This window comes from Theropithecus gelada, chromosome 11 (assembly GCF_003255815.1).
Source record: "Theropithecus gelada isolate Dixy chromosome 11, Tgel_1.0, whole genome shotgun sequence".
Classification (NCBI taxonomy): Eukaryota; Metazoa; Chordata; class Mammalia; order Primates; family Cercopithecidae; genus Theropithecus; species Theropithecus gelada.
Window position 1 is genome coordinate 112350812 of NC_037679.1, and position 14631 is coordinate 112365442.

A 14631-nucleotide genomic window follows, 5' to 3' on the forward strand; every position below is an offset into this window, starting at 1 on the left:
AAATGTTAGAGGTTGGAAAAAAAATCAGATGAAAGAAGCAGACAGGGGCCAAATTACGTAGGATCTTATGGACCTTTTATGGCCAATTTTATGATTTTCTACTTTGTCCACTTATGACATGGAGCCATTAGGTAGAGCAGTAGAATGACTGATGGATGATTAGAAGGACATTTCATTAGCACAAAAAGATGATGAGGGCATGGACAAACACTCTACTATCATAGACGTCTTTTTTCACACACAAATTATCGATAATTTATAACAGTTCTTAATTTCCAAATTCAGAAGCTTGATCTTATTACTTATGTATGAAGCCTCCTATATTTCTAGTTTGAAAGAAACAATCAACTATTGTAAATTTTTCTAATATGACTTAAAAGTTGGCAAAATACCAAAGAAATACTGTCTTTCCATTATCATTGGCAAATAGCAATCATCACTCACAGCTAAATTATTTTCTAAATAGGTCACAGTGTATGCGATTTTCCAGATGAACTCAATCAAAACAATGAGCTCTTTAAATGAGATTTTTGCCTATGAAGCATCAATAGTAAATATCTTAGAAATGAGGACAGACTATGATATTATCAGTTCACAATTTTGTGCTTTCTATTTGTTTGACAAGTACATTAAATAGCATTTCATCCTGTCCAAAACAGTGTCAATTGGAAAAACAATGTTTTTTTCATATCTCCCAAACTTGGATTATTACACATGATTTGAAAAAATAACAAGCATGCAGCTGAATAAGTCAGATATGAATATTATTGAATAATATGAATAATATACCAAATATTTTCTTTCCTCACAATTCTTATTTCAACATGTTTCAGATTATACCCATTTTAGGCCAGGCATTCTGGTTATTATGTCAGATGGCTAGTTTTGTACGTAATTTACAAAGAGCTTTTTTACTAGACATTTTTTCCTCTCTTCTGTTCCATTAAAACCCTGAACTATAGAGAATATTTTTGAATTCATTCTGTATTCTTAATTTCATAGAAATTGAATAATATGAATCCCATAAGGATTTCAGAAAAATCAAGAATGGAAAAAAGAGAATCCCCCCCTGCCCAAAAGGTATTACTGAATGCTTACTTCATGCGAATTATGAAACTGTTTACTCACGGAAACCAAGAAAAATGGGAGTTCACATCTCTGTAGCAAGCAGACCTAATAGACATCTATAGAACTCTCCACCCCAAATCAACAGAATATACATTCTTCTCAGCACCACATCGTACTTACTCCAAAATTGACCACGTAATTGGAAGTAAATCACTCCTCAGCAAATGTAAAAGAACAGAAATTATAACAAACTGTCTCTCAGACCACAGTGCAATCAAACTAGAACTCAGGACTAAGAAACTCAATCAAAACCGCTCAACTACATGGAAACTGAACAACCTGCTCCTGAATGACTATTGGGTACATAACGAAATGAAGGCAGAAATAAAGATGTTCTTTGAAACCAATGAGAACAAAGATACAACATACCAGAATCTCTGGGACACATTTAAAGCAGTGTGTAGAGGGAAATTTATAGCACTAAATGCCCACAAGAGAAAGCAGGAAAGATCTAAAATTGACACTCTAACATCGCAATTAAAAGAACTAGAGAAGCAAGAGCAAACACATTCGAAAGCTAGCAGAAGGCAAGAAATCACTAAGATCAGAGCAGAACTGAAGGAGATAGAGACACAAAAAACCCTCCAAAAAATCAATGAATCCAGGAGTTGGTTTTTTGAAAAGATCAACAAAATTGACAGACCACTAGCAAGACTAATAAAGAAGAAAAGAGAGAAGAATCAAATCGATGCAATTAAAAATGATAAAGGGGATATCACCACTGACCCCACAGAAATACAAACTACCATCAGAGAATACTATAAACACCTCTACGCAAATAAACTGGAAAATCTAGAAGAAATGGATAATTTCCTGGACACTTACACTCTTCCAAGACTAAACCAGGAAGAAGTTGAATCCCTGAATAGACCAATAGCAGGCTCTGAAATTGAGGCAACAATTAATAGCCTACCAACCAAAAAAAGTCCAGGACCAGATGGATTCACAGCTGAATTCTACCAGAGGTACAAGGAGGAGTTGGTACCATTCCTTCTGAAACTCTTCCAATCAATAGAAAAAGAGGGAATCCTCCCTAACTCATTTTATGAGGCCAACATCATCCTGATACCAAAGCCTGGCAGAGACACAACAAAAAAAGAGAATTTTAGACCAATATCCCTGATGAACATCGATGCAAAAATCCTCAATAAAATACTGGCAAACCGGATTCAACAACACATCAAAAAGCTTATCCACCATGATCAAGTGGGCTTCATCCCTGGGATGCAAGGCTGGTTCAACATTCGCAAATCAATAAACATAATCCAGCATATAAACAGAACCAAAGACAAGAACCACATGATTATTTCAATAGATGCAGAAAAGGCTTTTGACAAAATTCAACAGCCCTTCATGCTAAAAACGCTCAATAAATTCGGTATTGATGGAACGTACCTCAAAATCATAAGAGCTATTTATGACAAACCCACAGCCAATATCATACTGAATGGGCAAAAACTGGAAAAATTCCCTTTGAAAACTGGCACAAGACAGGGATGCCCTCTCTCACCACTCCTATTCAACATAGTGTTGGAAGTACTGGCTAGGGCAATTAGGCAAGAGAAAGAAATCAAGGGTATTCAGTTAGGAAAAGAAGAAGTCAAATTGTCCCTGTTTGCAGATGACATGATTGTATATTTAGAAAACCCCATTGTCTCAGCCCAAAATCTCCTTAAGCTGATAAGCAACTTCAGCAAAGTCTCAGGATACAAAATTAATGTGCAAAAATCACAAGCATTCTTATACACCAGTAACAGACAAACAGAGAGCCAAATCATGAATGAACTTCCATTCACAATTGCTTCAAAGAGAATCAAATACCTAGGAATCCAACTTACAAGGGATGTAAAGGACCTCTTCAAGGAGAACTACAAACCACTGCTCAGTGAAATAAAAGAGGACACAAACAAATGGAAGAACATACCATGCTCATGGATAGGAAGAATCAATATCGTGAAAATGGCCATACTGCCCAAGGTAATTTATAGATTCAATGCCATCCCCATCAAGCTACCAATGAGTTTCTTCACAGAATTGGAAAAAACTGCTTTAAAGTTCATATGGAACCAAAAAAGAGCCCGCATCTCCAAGACAATCCTAAGTCAAAAGAACAAAGCTGGAGGCATCACGCTACCTGACTTCAAACTATACTACAAGGCTACAGTAACCAAAACAGCATGGTACTGGTACCAAAACAGAGATATAGACCAATGGAACAGAACAGAGTCCTCAGAAATAATACCACACATCTACAGCCATCTGATCTTTGACAAACCTGAAAGAAACAAGAAATGGGGAAAGGATTCCCTATTTAATAAATGGTGCTGGAAAAATTGGCTAGCCATAAGTAGAAAGCTGAAACTAGATCCTTTCCTTACTCCTTATACGAAAATTAATTCAAGATGGATTAGAGACTTAAATGTTAGACCTAATACCATAAAAATCCTAGAGGAAAACCTAGGTAGTACCATTCAGGACATAGGCATGGGCAAAGACTTCATGTCTAAAACACCAAAAGCAACGGCAGCAAAAGCCAAAATTGACAAATGGGATCTCATTAAACTAAAGAGCTTCTGCACAGCAAAAGAAACTACCATCAGAGTGAACAGGCAACCTACAGAATGGGAGAAAATTTTTGCAATCTACTCATCTGACAAAGGGCTAATATCCAGAACCTACAAAGAACTCAAACAAATTTACAAGAAAAAAACAAACCACCCCATCAAAAAGTGGGCAAAGGATATGAACAGACATTTCTCAAAAGAAGACATTCATACAGCCAACAGACATATGAAAAAATGCTCATCATCACTGGCCATCAGAGAAATGCAAATCAAAACCACAATGAGATACCATCTCACACCAGTTAGAATGGCGATCATTAAAAAGTCAGGAAACAACAGGTGCTGGAGAGGATGTGGAGAAATAGGAACACTTTTACACTGTTGGTGGGATTGTAAACTAGTTCAACCATTATGGAGAACAGTATGGCGATTCCTCAAGGATCTAGAACTAGATGTACCATATGACCCAGCCATCCCATTACTGGGTATATACCCAAAGGATTATAAATTATGCTGCTATAAAGACACATGCACACGTATGTTTATTGCAGCACTATTCACAATAGCAAAGACTTGGAATCAACCCAAATGTCCATCAGTGACAGATTGGATTAAGAAAATGTGGCACATATACACCATGGAATACTATGCAGCCATAAAAAAGGATGAGTGTGTGTCCTTTGTAGGGATATGGATGCAGCTGGAAACCATCATTCTTAGCAAACTATCACAAGAACAGAAAACCAAACACCGCATGTTCTCACTCATAGGTGGGAACTGAACAATGAGATCACTTGGACTCAGGAAGGGGAACATCACACACCGGGGCCTATCATGGGGAGGTGGGAGGGGGGAGGGATTGCATTGGGATTTATACCTGATGTAAATGACGAGGTGATGGGTGCAGCACGCCAACATGGCACAAGTATACATATGTAACAAACCTGCACGTTATGCACATGTACCCTACAACTTAAAGTATAATAATAATAAATAAATTTTTTTAAAAAATGATAAAAAAAATAATAAAATAAAATGCCGGTAGGTTGTCCATCATAAAAAAAAAAAAAGGAAAAAAAAAAAAAGAAAAATGGGAGTTCAAACCATACTCTGAAGTTGCCAATGATCTAGTTGGAGACACAGCCTGTCCACATAAATAATATACACAATGGTGTCTACACAGAGCAAAGCAATATAAAACCAAATTGTAGCCTCGGAGAAAGAATCAACTTCTGATTTAAAATCACTTCTTCCTAGTAGTCTCTAATATGCTGTCTCCAAAATTCTTTATTAAAATGCCAGTCAGGATCATGGTAGGAAATCCCTACCATGAATGACAAATTTACACTAGAATCTAGTAATTGTTGAATTTATTGTAAATTATATGGACCAGGGTTGATGAAAATCAACTGATGCTTCAAAACTTGGTTTAGCTTCATGAAACATCTATCTAGTCAGAAAATAACTGAGAACCCCTAAGTCCTTCTCCATCTAGCCCATGACTCAGAGGCTATACCAAGTAGACAACCAGGAGAATATGACATCTCTAGTGTTCAGGTTTAAGTAACTCAGTGAGGAGGGCAAATACTTATTTCATATTTGCTCAAGACCAAAATCTAACTGTATTCATCTAGAGAGAGAAAGAAAATTCCATATATGAGTAGAAAGAAAGAGGACACATAGGGATTTTATATTTAGCTTGTTTTAAACTGAAGCTCTCTTGGTTACAAGCAAATCTATTGTTAGATTTTCAGAAGTTCCAATTTCAAGCATAATTTAAGCCTAATGGTAGTCTAAGACAAAATTTAGGAGCAGAGATTCCAAAGTCAGATAAATGTATAAGTCAACCCTCCACCACTACAGAAGTTTTGTATTCAACCTTCCTCAGATTTATATGATTCATTGCTAGAGTGAGGATAATAAATACAATATAGTGATGTTTTAAATAGTTAATGAAACAATGGATATAATGTTCTTAGTATAATAGAGTGATTGAAGATAAAATGTTTTTAAGAAAAGATAAGTACCCGTGTTTCTTTATTGTTATTATTGCTACCGTTTCTATCACTATCACTCAAGTAGAGGATTGTATAGGATCCAGAAGAAAATTTTCACAAAGTTGATTTGCATTCAGAATAGAACATAAGAAAAGGTGAGAAATGAGCAAAAAAGTGTAATAAAATCAGATAAAATTAATAGGTAACAAGGAGCAGTTGCAAGGTTGCAAAAGAAGTCAAGGAAATAAAGGCAATAAAATCAGAGCACAGAAAAATGAAGCACTATTGCAGAATTGTAACTGACCTTAGCAGAAATAAAGCACAGATTGAAACTACTAAAAGTCAAAACTATCACGTATAGAACACTCTCAGACTTCAAGAAGTATAAAAAAATTAAAAGTAGATTCTCAAAGTAGAAGATAATCACTAGCCAACATAATTTGGGTTGCTAGTGAGATGGAGAACACTAGAGTGTTTTGTGCGAAGGAATAACATGATCTGACATTCTACTGGTGATTTATGTGGTAAATTATATAATACATGAAGAACACACAATTAAAGAATAGTAATAGAAAAGCACTCTTATTAAACAATAAGTTAAGGAACAAAATATTTTTGATATCATACACCTGTTTGCCACTTCATGTCTCCTCTCCTCTATGTAAAAGGTCCTATTTGATGAAAAGTATTTTGTAGCTTTTCTTTATCATTTCATCACCAAAGTTTATATCTACAAGCAAGATAAGACATAGATTTTCTTTCTGAGGTCTCCATGAATGGAATCAAACTATACGCACTTTTTGAGCCCTGTATCTTTCACTCAGTATTATTTGTGAGATTTATTCACCTTGTTCCATATGGTTGTTATTAGTTCATTTTCATTGTTGTATAATATTCCATTAAAAGACTGGACCTCAATTTATTTATCTATCCTACTTGTTGGTGTATATTTGAAATAATATCAAGAGATTTTCTAGAGCACTTACCTAGGGACATAGATTTACAAGGCAATACCAAACACTTTTCTAATGATGTTTTACCCATTTCACAATATATGAGAGTTCCTGTTGCTCCATTTTCCCACCAACCTATAGTATAGTCCAAATTATGTATGTTTGCCAACATTAGGTATATGCAATGCTATCTTTGTATCAACTTTAATTTTTCTGACTCAAAAATTCATACTAAACTCGTAAAATTCATGAGTCTGTAACCTTTTTAAAAAATGTAGTATTCAACTGCCCTCTTTTACAACTTACCTGTTCAAACTTCTGCTGATATTTCCACATTTCTGTAGATTTTTCAAATAGATTCATGGGAGTTCTTTATATATTTACCCTTCCTTCAGTTATGTGTATTGTAAATGTCTTCTGCCATTTAGAGACTTTTCACTTTAATTATCTTATTTATTAAGTCACTTTTCTTAAAATTTGATTTATGTAAAATAAAATGCACCCATGTTAAGTGGGCAGTTTGACTAGTTTTCAAAATGTACATAATTATGTAACAACAACTGGAATGAAGATACAAGATATTTCCATTACAAGAAAAAATGCCCAACTGCCTCTTTACAGTAAATCCCTCTCATCCCAGATTTCACACACCAAAAATTTATTTGCTCTCAATTTGCTTTTCTTTTGCCTTTACTTGACTCTTATATAAATGGAATCATATATACAATGTAAGAATTCTTGTGGCTCTACATCCTCACCAGTACCTGTTATTGTCAGTGTTTTAATTTTAGCCATTCTAGTGACTATGTGGCAATATTTCCTTCAGTTTTTAATTTGTATTCCCTCAATGGCTCATGATGCCGAATTACTTTTCATGGAATTACTGCTCATTTATATATTTTCTGCTGTCAGGTGCCTGTTCAAATCTTTTGCCTATTTTTAAAGTTGAACTATATATCCTCTTGTTATCAAATTGTAAGGGTCCAGAACGTTACCTGGATATCAATTAAAGGCCAGGGACAAGGAATCATAAACTCTCTCCTGTACATGACTAACCACAATTGTAATCATTCTAATATGTTCCAGAATAAAGTTCATTGTGAGGTGTAGGACATATGTATTGAAAACATTGTCTCCCTGTCTGTGACTGGTTGTTTGTTTATTCGCTTGCTTGTTTATTTCATTTACATGCCATTCAGAAAGCAGAAGCTTTTAATTTTTGTGAAGTCCAGGTTTATTTTTACTTTACAGTTTATGCTCTCTTATCATATTTAATAAAGATTTGCTACAGAAGTTTGCATACTATATTTTTCAATACTATTTTTAGTTTTAGCTGTTCTTTAATTCTATGATCCATTTCAAGTTACAGTTCTAGTTCTAGACTCCCTATTCTGTTTCATAAATCTATATGTCTATCCTACTATCAGTCAACATTGCCTTAATTACCATATGCTCATGGAAAGTCTTGGTATCAGGCAATGTAAGTTCTCCAAAATCATTCTTGTTAAAAAAATTTTGGCTATTCTAAGTACTTTGCTACACTTGCATTGAATATATAGATTGATGTAAGGAAACTTGATATTTTAAAAAATTATATTTTCTAATTCATGAGAGTTCAATTTAATCTGATCTAGTTCTTCATCCACACAGGTTTATTAAATCACTCAGCAATGCTTTATAATTTAGCATAGAGATTATGCATAGTTTATTAAAGTTATTTCATGTTCTTGTCTAATATTTTAAATAATATTTTTATATTATTTTCCAGTTGTTTGTTACTAATACATGGGAATAGAACCGACTTTCATATATTGACCTTATATACTATGTCTTCTTGAAATCACTTTTTATATCTAAGAATTATTTTTTGGATTCCTTAGGATTTCTACATATACAGTCATGTCATCTGTGAAATAATTTTATTTTTTCCTCTATAGCCCTCTTATTTTTTTACTTGCTTTATTATTTAATACTTGCTGAGCCTCCAATAGGATTTTACTAGAAGTAAAATCGCCGCCTTGTTATTTTGAGGGAGAATGTTACAGTCCTTTATCATTAAATGTAAAGTTACTTGGAGGTTATGTTGTAATATAAAAAGTTATCTTTTACTGGGTTGAAAAAGCTTCCTTCTGTATCTGGTTTACTAATAGCTTATATCTTGAATGGATTATGAGTTTTGCCAAATGCTTTTTGTGCATATGTACAAATGCACATATGGCTTTTCTCTTTTATTCTTTTCAAATTTTAAAAATCTTTTTATTACTGGTATAATTATACTTACTAAGAATTTATCATCTGTTTCATATATTTCTAACTTGAATTAACTAATATTTTCTTAAGGATATTTGCATCTATATTTATGAGGGACATCAGTTTTTGTTTTTATTTTCATATAATATTGTTAGATTTTGGTATGGGTAATGCTGGCCTCGTAAAATATTAGATAAGCTATTATTATCCGTGCTTACAGTGCAGCCTGTGGTACCATGACATTTCCCTCCGTGTAGGATCCTGCTTCATCCTCAGCTTTTGACAGCTCCTGCTTGTCTGTGCCAAAGAGAAGGTCTCTCTAAATGCTGTTGTCTCTCTCCCAGTGGTACTCCACCCTTGCTTATTTCTTACTCAATGCTAGACTTATTTTGGCAGTGGGGACAAGGGGAGTTCTGTGTTGTAACGAACCAATCACAGCCTTAGGCAGACTCCGTGTACTTGAGTCTCAGGACTAGGACTCTTGGAGCATTCCTGCCCCTCCTCCACATGGTGGCCAAACTCTGCCTTATATCTACAGTTAGTCGTTCGCAGTAAACGAGAGTTTATTGCTCCTTGTCCCTGACCTCTAATTGGTATCCAGGTAAGATCTTGAACCCAAGACAAGTTTCCTGGCCTTTCCCCAGAAGCAAAGTCCTTTTGCTTCTACCCTTCCTTCAACAGCAAAGGAGCTTCTCATCTATGTCCTACTTCTCCCCCAGAGACAAGACTGTTTTGCTTTTTACTTCTCCAGAACCAAGGGGTTTTTGCCTGGGCTCAGGGAAACACAGGGTTTGCTGCTCCTCCCCTTGCCGCTTAGAGTTTTGCTTCTTATGCAAAAAGGATCCACAGAAGTGGACAGAGCCCCATAACTGTCTCCCAGAAACAGCTGGTTACCTACACACCTGCACCACAGAATATGACTTCAGTTTCCCGCACGGCTTTCAGTATTTTCCCCAAAAAACTGATAGGCATCCTTGGAAAAAAGCTTGCAGGAGATTGTAAACTCACCATGTGTCTTGGGCTTCCTGGTATTCCAAACTGACATGCTAACTCACACCTAGCCTTTAAAAAATCTGTTGAATTTTAGCTAATTTCTTCCTACTCATGTGTATGGTGACCATCTCTTTCTCCTGTGCTCTGCCAAAGTTTGAACATTTTGTGTGCCCCAACTCTCTTTGGAACGGTTTTCACTGTGTAGTTTGGTTTACTTGGTCACTTTGTGACCTCAAATATCAGCGGGGTTCAGAAGAAGTTATAATTTTGTATATTATCTGGATTTTTTCATTGTTGCAGAGAAATCAATGTTCTATATTTTCATTGGTTTGTTTGTTTATTATATGTTAAGTTCTAGGATACATGTGCAGGAAGTGCAGGTTTGTTACGTAGGTATATATGTGGCATGGTGGTTTGCTGCACCCATCAACCCTTCACCTACATTAGGTATTTCTCCTAATGCTCTGCCTCCCCTTGCTCCCCACCTCCCGACAGGCCTGATGTGTGATGTTCCCTTCCCTGTGTCCATGTGTGCTTATTGTTCAACTCCCACTTATGAGTGAGAACATGAGGTGTTAGGTTTTCTGTTCCTGTGTTAGTTTGCTAAATAAGAATGATGGTTTCCAGCTTCATCCATGTCCCTGCAAGGGACATGAACTCATCCTTTTTTATATTTTAAGCCAAGTTGCATTTCAAAGCTGTTTTTAATCTTCAAGGAAAAAATAATTCATGTTGGCACTAACTACTGAACCTGGAATGAAAAGCATTCTAAATTCTCAATTTGTTTCCAAACTCATTAATTGAATTTGATAATTTTCAGTATGTCTAATATAAATCGAAACTAATTAAAGTTTGTATAAAATTAGGAGATGGTATGCTGTTACGTGGCTGTTTAAATGCATACTGCTTTGGTCTCCATCACAGCTGAATAAGAGACGGGAATAATCAACCACTTACCATGTTTTGTTTGGTTTTCCAGAAAGATGCAGGGGAGAAAAGGTTGTTACCCATCTTTTCAAATGTTCAAAATATTTTTCAAGTATGCTTAATTAATTCTAAAGTGTTAGCATATGGTTCCTTCAAGGTTCAGGAAACATCCAATATTTCCAAAGATACGCTTGGAATGTACTACATAAAATAACATCATAGCGTTGTTTTCGGGTTTTCATTAACCCAAAGAAGTTAGAAAGAATTTAGGGGCAGTCTAGTCTAAATCCTATGCAATGCAAAAATCTTCTCTAAATATCCCTGATTGCTCATATACCTGAATCTGGAGCACCTTTCTACTCAAAAGGCAGCCTACAGAGTTTTTGGACAAATAATTTTAAGAAAAACTTTTCTTAAAATTTTAAGAAAAACTAGAGAGTCAAAAGAACCTCTCTAGGATTGCAACCATTTGTTCTCATTTATCATTTTAGAGCTACTTACAAGAAATCTACTCCTCTTTTTACCTGAAAGACCATCAAATACTTGAAATGGTTATAATGTTTTATTTTTTTTCTTTTTTGCCAAGCTACAATTTTGTAATACTATCAGCTACCTTCACATTGATGTCTATTAAGCTATATAGTCTTCTGGCTTATGTCTCCACACTGCGTGCTCCATCTGTGACCCAAACTTTCTCCTCCATCATTAAAATAATAAAAGTTCTGAAATGTTATGCACCCAGCATTCAACTTTTTTTTCTCTATATTCTCTCTTGGGATAATCATATTCAAATTTTTGTCTATGTATCACCTCTATGAAAATGTTGCCCAAGTCTACCTTTATTATTTCTTGAAATAGGGTGCTCACCCTACTGCATTTTGTGTCTGTAGGGGATCTCATAATGCGAATTAGCCATCATAGGGTTTGTAAGTTTTAAACTGATATTCCCCTCGTACTCTGGTGTGTGTGTGCATGCATTTGTATATATATGTGTATTTGGGAAAAAACTCTGTAGGTTGGTATAGAAAAGTGTTTCTATACAATGATTGTGCATTTACTTCTGCTTGGGTCCAAAAAAGTCACAATAGCCTAGTGTAATGTTTAACATAAATTCCTACTATGATAGTCCAAGTTAATACTCCGGAGACACAGAGAGCACAGACTAGGGTTCAGTTTCTCAGATAATAATTTTCCTTACTCAAGGACTGAGTAGAGAGAGGCTTCGTCAAAAGTGTTTCTGATCAGTAGAAACAGTTTTTCTTCTCCCACCTTTTACAGGTGGCTGCTATCCAATGTTTGAAGACTATTTGAGGATCTTAGCTCCAGTCCTGCCCCTTCCCCTACTTTCACCAAGTGATTTACTCCTAAGATTTCAGCACGTTTCCCAGTGTTAGCAATAAACACCAATCCTACAGCTGAGGATCTACATCTAGTCTGATATTTCCTCCAGGCCATTGCAGCATCACTGTTGGAGCTACTGCTCAGGCTTGAAGTTCCCTCTAAATGTCTGCAACCCTAAGATTTATCCTACCTTTCTTATAGTTTGTTTAATGTTTATATACACACCATGTGGTGTGTGTATGTGTGTGTGGTGTAGTGTGTCTATATTTTCTCAGTCCACCAGTTGCTAGAGATAGAACTCCATTGCATTTCCTCTGGGAAGCTCAAAACCTATGTATCAAAAAATACTCACATCATGATTCTACCAAAAATCTTCATTTTGTCTGTGTTTCTGCCATAATGAATAGCACCTGTATTCTTGGTTTCCAAAATTTGGAAATGAAATTTTGGAATCATCTTAAATCCAACCTTTCTGTTGGTTCTCATATCCAATTAATCACCAACTCAATCTTACAATTGCAATATTTTGCTTCACATATTCTAGCAATCTCAGTTATGCATGAATATAATGATTATCTTCAGAATGTGAATATTAAATCAGATAAGTGGATCACATAAGAAGTAGTGCAAGACTGGAGTAATAGATTGAATAAATCAGCTACCAGCTACCTAGTGACCCAAGTCAACCCAGTATTTAGTAATGTTGATGAATTTTCACAAACTCATGTATCACACGTATTTACTTAGAACAGAGGAATGAAAAAATAAACATAGAACCTAATATGACTTTTCCGACTTTTATGATTTTCTAATTTCTATTCTATTAGTTATCTGTGCATATACAGTGTCTCATTTCTCTTATAAACTGAAAGATTGGTGTGAATGAATAAAATTAACTAAACATTAAAATTTAGCCCTCATTATCTGCCAGGCACTATATTTCATATTTTATCTAATTTAATCTTTACAGAAACTTAGTTATTATTCTCACTTCACAGAAGAGGGAGCCTAGGGACAAGAAAGTTAAATACTCTGATGATGGCCGCAGGTAGAAAGGGGCAGAACCAGGATGTAAACAAACAGATCTTGACTTCAGAGCTGACAGTAGTGTCTATGATGCTCTTCTGAATGAATACTGTATTAACAGCATATTAATAGTAAGATCGTTGTCCTTTGGTAATTTTCAAGTTATCAAGTACATTCTCAAATCTAGTATCCAAACTAAACTCCAGTTTGGATACATTGAAAATGTGGTGGAACTCACTTTCTAGTTATGCAGAGTATGTGTCTTTTGATTCAATTTAATAATGAACTGGATCTGGTAGCCACATCACAATATTGACAATATGAGTTAACGCATAGTGAAATAAATGATTTTTTTCCATTGAATGACTCATAAATTTTTCTTCTCCATGTTATTATTGGGTAAATATATTTTTTAATCCATGAAAGACTTAAAATAGATCTCAACTAAATTGCATCTTTTTACTTTTAGCTCATTAATAAAATCTGTAGACAATTTTTGGAATCCTCATTTTGTCTTTTATAGTATTAATTAGTTATTCTTCAGGTTTTTGTCATTGGTTTCAGGATTTGTAAAATTACATATCAGAGATACTGGCAACAAATTTAAAAGTACATATCATTTTTCCACAAAAGAAGCAAAGTATTATCCCATTAATATAAAACTTGCATTGTGTCTTTGTATTGACACTTTGTTAAGAAAATGTAAGGAGAATTAAAATCTTTTTATGCTGTGAACACATATCTTTGTATGCAAATGAAAGGAAAAACTCTGTTCCATCTCTTCTTAAAATAAACTGTTGTAATTTTCCATTGGAATGATGGTGGTGCTGGTGACAAAACTGATGTTTTTTGAGAAAACACAATTGTTAATGATAAAGACAAAGAACATAAAAACCTTGTAGAGTGAAACATGATTCACACAGAATCAAAGAAAAGAGAGATTTCTCACTATAGTTAATGGCAAAACATGGAAAAGAATAAGGTCAAAACAGAGAAGGTTTTTTTTAAATAAATGCTTATTTAAGAACATGTGCACATCTGGGATATAGGACGGCTAATGAATAATTCTTAGAATGGTGACCATAAAATCGCTCTCTCTCTTAAGGCCAGCCTGCATTGTTGATTTTAGGAATTTGTCATTGCTGTAGGCATATTGGGCCATTTTTGTGTTGCTATAAAGAAATACCTGAGTCTGGGTAATTTATAAAGAAAAGAGGTTGAATTGGCTCACAGTTCTGCAGACAATACAAGAAGTGTGGTGCCAGCATCGCCTTCTGGTGAGGGCCTCAGGAAGCTTTGCAATCATAGCAGAAGGTGAAGGGGATGCAGGTGTCTAACCCGGTGAGAGCTGGAGCAGAGAGAGGCGAGATGTGCTGCACAATTTTAAACAACCAGATTTTGTGAGAACTCGCTCACTATTGCAAGGACAGCACCAAGCCATTCAAGAGGGAT

The 14631-nt window shown here is 35.1% G+C and overlaps 1 protein-coding gene across 3 annotated transcripts in view; it reads left to right on the plus strand.

Annotated features, from left to right (window-relative positions):
* The window catches only part of PIK3C2G (phosphatidylinositol-4-phosphate 3-kinase catalytic subunit type 2 gamma), a 394884-nt gene that overhangs the window by 41829 nt on the left and 338424 nt on the right, over positions 1–14631 (plus strand). The gene's annotated exons all lie outside the window — the stretch shown is intronic.